We start from the raw sequence: 8,044 nt of genomic DNA on the forward strand, positions 1-8,044 counted from the left end.
GTGGACGTGCCGGAGTGGTTATCGGGCATGACTAGAAATCATGTGGGCTCTGCCCGCGCAGGTTCGAATCCTGCCGTTCACGTTTTCTAATCAGCCGAATTGCCTTACCCAGATCAATATTGGTGATACCTGATTGCCATTCTGGGTCAGCATCAAATCAGAGAATCAATTCTTTTACCCAAATCAAATTATGAGTTCTTTTACCAAAACCAAAATAGGAAAAATTCAAAGCATCAACTCCACCCTAAGTGGCATCCTCTATAGTTTGATTCAGTTAATTGACTACCTTAAAAGTTTTGTGGGATTGGGACGTGAGTGATGGTTTGATCCAGCAAATAATATTTAGACTACATGGTCTGATCCGATTTTGCAATCTACTTGCCTGAGTAGAGAATCAGTGTTTCACCAAAAATTCCCTTGCAAATACAAGTACAAGGGGAAATATTCGGAATGGAAACCAATAAGAAAATACGAGGTGTTTCTCCAAAATACAAAATTATGGGAGTATTTCAAACAATGAAGTTAGGATCAGATTGTAAATCAATGAATATTGAAAACATCCATCAGCTTTAAGAGGGCGAACCTGGTGCTGAGGTCTTCCGCCAGAAGCAAACACCGGGGGTGTAATTTTCTTAGGCACCCTTACCCAAGCAATATTTGCTGCGAGGCTATTTCAATACGTTGATCTCATGATACAATAACCATTGCACCATGATCCACCCCTAAAACATCCATCAGTTTCCTGGTGTTGATACGGAATCTTGCTCGTCCTTCCCTGTCACGAACCTGCAAGATACGAGCTCGACCTTGGGGGGTCGAGGTACGTCTCCGACGAACAAGTCAGTACCAATAATATGATCTCAACTACTCAATAGAGAATTCAAGTAATTGATCACAAGAAGTATGAATACCTACCTCCTCATGTTTACCTGAGGTGTTTATATAATGTAAGTTAGTAGAGTTATATTCGGTATGTAACTCTACCTTGAGTTGTTCCTAGGAAAGTAACTTCATAAAGAGTTCTTTTACCTATCGGATTCTTTTCTCCTGTTGTTAGGTAAGGGTTTACCTTTATAAGATTTCCTCTTCATGCCAGGTGGATGTACTTTTTATCATGGTCGGTCCTATCATGGACCTCCAGGTCGAACCTTATTAGATAACGATCCTGGTCGGACCGTACATCCTTTGAATCAAACCGGAAGGCATAGAATGACCATTTTAGTCATTAACAGAAGCCCCCCAGTCCCTTGTGCTTGAGAACTTTATGATCGGCTCAAGGGAGTGTATGTCTTCCCGTGCACGTGGTATTTGGTCGAAACGACCATAACACCCTACCTCGAAATCTGTAACGTCCCACTCTTGTGTAGCCGCCGAATTTGCGCGCGTAAACCAATGCACGTTTCTCAAGGCTCGTTCGTGGATGACACGTGTCGTTGCTGTCTCTTCCTCATAAATGATTGTCATTATGATGAAGAGACTCTTCATTTTCCACCGTCCACCTACGCGTATCCATCATCGTTAGATATGGATGTTTAGATTTGATGAATTTTAACCGTTGATGGTATTTTTGTATCTACCCTTAGATCAGTATCCACGGTTTTTTATATATCTTCCCCATTTCTTCTCTTCCTTTCACTTCTGCTTCTGAAAACCTTTTTTTTTCTTCTGCCACTGCGAAAATTTTTTTTGTTGGGGATTTGCTGCTTGCTTCGTTTTCCAGCTGTTGGTCTTTCTTTGGGAGAAGAGTATTGTTTGTGTTCTTCTTCTTCTCCGTTCGTTCAACAACAAGTAAGTCCTTCTTACTTTGCTTCTTCTTTTCTGTTGTTCAACAAAAATCTTATTCGTTTCTCTGTCATTGTCTTCTTTGTTTTTCTCTGTCTTTGTCTACACTTTCCGTCATATTTTCTTTCTTTTTTAGAGAAAACATGGTAGTAGTGAAGAAAAGGGGTGCTACATCACATAGGAAAAACTTAGAAGAGGATCCGTCCGTCACTGTTTCAAGTGAAAATCCCAAATAGTCTGTAGATCCCGAACAGAGTCTAGATGGTAGGTCGGAGGCCATTGGTAATGATGATGAAGTAGATTCTCGACCACAGTTAGTTGCCCAAAGTGCCCTAGCTTGCTTCAAAGCTGAGAGGCGAAGTTGGAAGGATAGTTTATCCCTAGCAGAATACACCCTAGAGAAGAATAAGGATCTTACTCCCGATCATATAGATTATGATCCTTATTCATCCGGCCCTGACTTTCTTCCTTCATTGATGTCCGAGGAGAGGCTAGAGTTCCTGCGCCAGAAGTATGGAATACCGTCCGACCATGTTATCCGAGTTCCGAACCCTGATGAGAGGGCTAACTCTCCTCGACCCGGAGAGTTTGCCTTTTATGAAGATGCCTTAAAAAGTGGCTTTCACTTTCCCGTTCACCCCCTTTTTAGGGATATTATGATCCATTTTGGAATGTGTCCTAGCATGTTTGTCACGAACAGTTGGAGGAATGTGATCTATTTCTGGGGCTTTTGTCAAGATAAAAGGGTAAATGTCCGACCATCCCTTGCCTTGTTTCTTACGTTTTTTATGGCGAAGAAGCAAGAACAAGATGGATGGTTCTATTTATCCAAGAGAACCGTAACTCAGTGTGGTTGGGAAGGTAATTTTGTCGGGACTGGTACCCTCCCGTCCAACACTAGAGGTTGGCGTCCAAAATTTTTCTTTGTCCGTCCTCCTTCCAAACCTTCTTTCCCTATTTATTGGGTCCGGGGACCAATTCAGGGGTCAAATGACTTTCCCTTGCTAATTGGTGCCGAGGAGCGTGCTAGGGAGAAGATTTGCCATCTTTCTTCCGAGGACAGAAATAAGTTTGCCGTCCACGGATACTGTCCGGAATATCCCAATGTTCTGCGTCATTGGGGATTCCTTCCCGGTAAGTTATCCTTCTATTTTCTTGATTTATAGAAAGTTACTTTGTTCGGATTTAACAATGTGTTTTTGTTTGTGCAGTGAAACTTAATCCAAAGAATACCGAGCTGGCTGCGGAAGCTGATGCTGCAGACGCCGAAAAGAGGGTTCCGACCAAGTCTGATCGGATTCGTTCCAAGGGCAAACAGAGCTCTGCTTCTGTATCTCAAAAGAGGCCTACTAGTGTTGCCGAACTTCCTCCTCGGGCGAACAAAAAGAAAGGTCCCATGTCTTTCATAGCTGGGTCGTTGGAGGAGAATACATTGCCTTCTTCTCCTCCTCTTCCTGATTCTTCCGTCGGCCCTTCTTCGGTGCTTATGCCATCGTGGTCGTTAAACTCCTGCTCGCACGTTCTCAGTAATAAAAAAGATGGGACTGAGGTGTCGAAGGAGTGGTTATCAGGAGTTACTCTCCCCGCCGACCAGAAGTTTTTGCTGGAAATTGGTTCCTCTCGTACACAGGATACGATGACAAGGTAAACTCTTTCCCGAGCTTTGTGGTAATTGCCTTTATTGATTTGGAGATTTCTTGATTACTCCGGTTTTCATTAGGTTGGTCTGCGCCCTGACACAAGCTTGGGCCGGTAATTTGGAGGTTACCCGGCGAGATGTGTCGGCGATCCATATGTTGGAGGACAAGATCAAAAGTTTGAGCCTTCAGGTGGATAAATTGACCGGTGAGAAGGTTGAAGCAGATGCTCGGGCTGTGGCAGCCGAACAGCAAGTGTCTTCCTACCAATCCGAGGTTGAGAACCTGAAAGTGTCTTTGGAAAGTAAAGATCTGTGTCTAGCATCCGCCGAGCAAGAAAAGCTTGAGAAGGATCAATTTATTAAGGATCTGACTGCTCAATTGGCCCAGTCCTCTCCGGCCACATTTCAAGATTTGTCCAATGAACTACGTCATGAAGTAATCCGTAGATGGGTCCGGACCAAAGGTTGTCAAAATTTTGTATCAAAGGTTGCCGCTCCCGGGTTTAGATATGGTCGGCGAGCAGCTTTCCTAAGCATCATTGGAGAGTTTCGGAATCTTGATCTGTCAAAATTTGAGAAGTACGTCGATCCGAGCATATATGATGATTTGAAGATCCCTCGACCGGGCTGGGTGGTAGGGAAAGAATCCTTTGGGCTGCCCAAGGATGTTTCCGTCCAGGATTTTCTTGACTCCGACTGGGAGCCGGCCCCTGAGGAGGAAGATGACGCCGGACCATCGTCGACCACTTGAACCGCCGACCAAATAGACTCGGAAGCTGTTGTTGAGTAGTTTTGCTTCAATGTCTATTTCGATCTTTTTGTGTCCACATCTTTTAAACAATGATAATTTTGTAATTTTATCATAGTTTATTTTGTATGTGGTAGATCTTTGTTCGTTAATGGTATGTTTTTCCATCATTTGTACCAAATATATCTGGTCGATTGGATACCATTGTTCGGCCCATTGTGGTTTACTCGCGTGTTTCTGTTCATCTAAGCCATGTTGTTCGGTATAGTAAGCTTTGCTCGGTCATGAACTGAAGAAGCTGTTCGTCAACAACTGCTCGTTCATAACCCTTACCTCCCGGGCATGAGAACTTAGTATGACTTAGAAATTTTTTTGTGCCTAAGGAAAGTTTAGGTCTTTCTTGCCTATTAATTGTAGGTCTTTTCTGCCTAAGTAGTATCTTAGGTCTTTCATGCCTTAAGATTCTTAGGGCCTTCCTAGGAATCTCAGGTCTTTTTTTCTCGCTCGAGAGCTTCGGGTCTTTTCTCGCTCGAGAGTTTCGGTGTCTTTTCTCGCCTTTTCGAGAATTTCAGGTCTTTTCTGCCTGAGAATTTCAGGTCTTTTCCTTGAGCATCTTGTTGAAGTTGCGTAATAATTTGTACGAATGTCTTTATTTATATATAAAAACTGATTTGACTTCTTGGGATTATGAATCTCCCAAGTTATCTACATACTGAAATAAATGGCAAAACTGAAATAAAATGCTCAAAATTTGTCGTGTTTACGACTTTCTCAGATACTATTCTCATTGATAGTATTTCCTGAGATTGTTCGAATTCCATGATCGAGGGATCCTGTCGCTCGTCTCCGGATCTTGTAAATGATATGCTCCGGGAGCGACTTGTCGTATGATTATGTATGGTCCTTCCCAATTGGGGGACAACTTTCCTTGATTGGTCGGATCTGAAGCAGCTGTTCGGCGAAGTACTAGTTCACCTGGCAAGTATTGTTCATTTCGAACCTTGGCATTATAATATGTCGCTATTCTTCTTTGATATTCTTCAAGACGGAACTGGGCTTTGTCCCTTACTTCGTCAATCAGATCCAGATTGGTTCGCATTCCTTCAATGTTTGCCTCTTCTTCGAATTCTATTTCTCGAAGTGATCCAATTTGGATTTCTACTGGGACTCTAGCTTCTGCTCCATATGCTAGTCAGAATGGAGATTCTCCTGTGGTCGTCCTTGGAGTTGTTCGGTACGACCACAGTACACTAGGTAGTTCATCTACCCATCTCCCTTTTAGCTGGTCGAGCCTTTTCTTGAGTCCGTCGAGCATGGTTCTATTAGTAACCTCGACCTGGCCGTTACTCTGGGGATAAGCTATTGAAAAAAATCTATGCTCGATCTTGTTCTTTGCAGAATGTTGAGAATGCTGCGTTCTCGAATTGCTTTCCATGGTCGGTTACTAATATTTTTGGAACTCCATATCTGTACGATATGTTATGCTTGACAAAACGCTTCATTTGTTCGGTACTGATAGTTGCAAGGGGTTCAGCTTCTACCCACTTTGTAAAGTAGTCTACTGCTACTACCAAGTATTCTCTTCCTCCCGATGCTTTAGGTAGCTTCCCTACCAGGTCTATTCCCCACCTTGCAAAAGGTATTGGGGATAGAGTTGATGTTAAAGGAATTGCGGGGGTATGCGAGATTTTTGCGTGTGCCTGGCACTTGTCACACTTCTTAACGAAGTCTTTGGCATCTTCTTCTAAGGTCGGCCAAAAGAATCCTTGGCGTATAATTGTATTAGAGAGTGTTCGGGAACCTACGTGGGATCCGCATGTTCCCTCGTGAACTTCTCTTAATACATTTGTAGCTTCTACTGGTCCCAAACATCTTAGAAGTGGTCGGGTGAAGGATCTTTTGTATAATAGTCTGTCCCTGATCGTGAACCTGGCTGCTCTTTGTCTTATTGCCCGAGCAATTTTTTGGTCTTCTGGGAGCTGGTCGTTGTCAAGATAATGTATGATCGGCTCCATCCAACCCAGCTCGGTTGAAATTGCATGTGGTCGATCTTGTTTATGCTAGGGCTATCAAGTTCTTCAAGGTAGATCACTGGTGCTTGGGCATCCATTCCTTCCGTAGCCAAGCGAGATAATGAATCAGCCTGGTCATTCTCAACCCTTGGTACTTGAGTTATTTCTAGCTCTTTAAAGTATTGTTTGTAGTTGTTGACCAGGTTCAGGTATTTCTCCATCCTTCTTTCTTTGGCTCCATAAACTCCCTTCACCTGATTTACAATCAGCTGTGAATCACTTTTGATCTCCAGATGTTGAATGCTTAGAGCTTTGGCCATCATGAGTCCTGCTAACATAGCTTCATATTCAGCCTCATTGCTGGATGCTTTAAACTTGAAGCGAAGGGCATATTTTATTTCAAATCCCCCAGGACTCTTCATTAATAGGCCTGCTCCACTTCCTTGCGAGTTGCTCGATCCGTCCACGAACAGAATCCATCTTTTGATTGATTCTACCCCTTGCTAGTCCTCCTGTTGACTTGTTTCTTGTTTTTCAACAATGAAGTCTGCCAGGGATTGAGCTTTGATGCTTGGTCGGGGTTTGAATTCTATCTGATGTTCACTCAATTCCACGGCCCACGTCACCATCCTTCCGGCAGGGTCTGGTCAATGAAGAATTTTTTTGAGTGGTAAATTCGTCATCACTGTAATGGGATGAGATTGGAAATATGGATGGAGTTTTCTGGCCGCTATAACCAGTGCTAGGGCTTGTTTGTCCACTTCTGGGTAACGAGTCTCGGCATCATTCAGGACATGACTGACATAGTAGACAGGTTGTTGTATGTTACCTTCTTCTTGTACGAGAACTGCACTAACTGCTACCGACGAAGCAGCTAAATATAGTTGTAGTTCCTTCTTTCTGGTCGGCATAACAAGCAAGGGTGGTCTGGATAGTTTGTCTTTTAGATCTTCAAATGCTCCCTGGCATTCATTAGTCCAGATGTTTCCTTTCTGACCTGCTACCTGCTTTAAAATTTTGAAAAATGGCAGGCACTTCTCCCCTGATCTAGAAATAAATCTATTCAGTGCTGCCACCCGACCAGTTAGGCATTGGATTTCTCTGATGGTTTTGGGTGCTTTCATATCCAAAATTGCCCTGATTTTCTCAGGATTGGCTTCGATTCCTCTTTGGGATACCATGAACCCCAGGAATTTTCCCGAAGATACCCCGAAAGCGCATTTTTCAGGATTGAGCTTCATTTTGTATTTTCGGAGTACTTTGAATACTTCTGCCAGGTCGGATAGATGATCTTTTTTTGAGATGCTTTTCACCAGCATGTCGTCCACATATACTTCCATATTCCGACCAATTTGATGTTTGAAGATTTTATTTATTGCTCTTTGGTATGTTGCTCCTGCATTTTTTAGACCGAAAGGCATTACTTTATAGTAATAGCTGTCCCTATCAGTCATGAATGTCGTATGCTTTTCGTCATCAGGATGCATAAGGATCTGATTGTATCCTGAATATGCATCCATGAAACTGAGCATTTCGTGTCCTGCCGTTGCATCTATAAGAAGGTCGATTCTTGGTAGTGGATAGTGGTCTTTTGGGCAGGCTTTGTTGAGATCTGTGTAATCAGTACACATCCGCCATTTCCCGTTTGCTTTTTTGACCATTACCACATTAGCTAGCCATTGCGGGTGGTCTATGCGTTTTATAAAGCCAGATTGTTTTAGCTTTTGCACTTCAGTTCGAATGGCTTCATGTTTTTCAATGGCGAAGTTTCTTCTTTTCTGAACAACCGGAATTGCCTGTGGATCAATACAGAGTTTATGCTCCGCCACCTCCCTGTCGATCCCTGGCATGTCTTCTACCGAC

The 8,044-nt window shown here is 43.1% G+C and overlaps 1 non-coding gene across 1 annotated transcript; it reads left to right on the forward strand.

Moving 5' to 3' along the window:
* On the forward strand, window positions 1-82 carry TRNAS-AGA (transfer RNA serine (anticodon AGA)). Its single transcript has one exon. It is a non-coding gene; the product is annotated as a tRNA-Ser (tRNA).
* Window positions 83-8,044: the final 7,962 nt, after the last annotated feature.

Source organism: Hakea prostrata, chromosome 1, assembly GCF_041222555.1.
Source record: "Hakea prostrata isolate BN-2017 chromosome 1, UWA_Hpros_2, whole genome shotgun sequence".
In the NCBI taxonomy this organism is placed as follows: Eukaryota; Viridiplantae; Streptophyta; class Magnoliopsida; order Proteales; family Proteaceae; genus Hakea; species Hakea prostrata.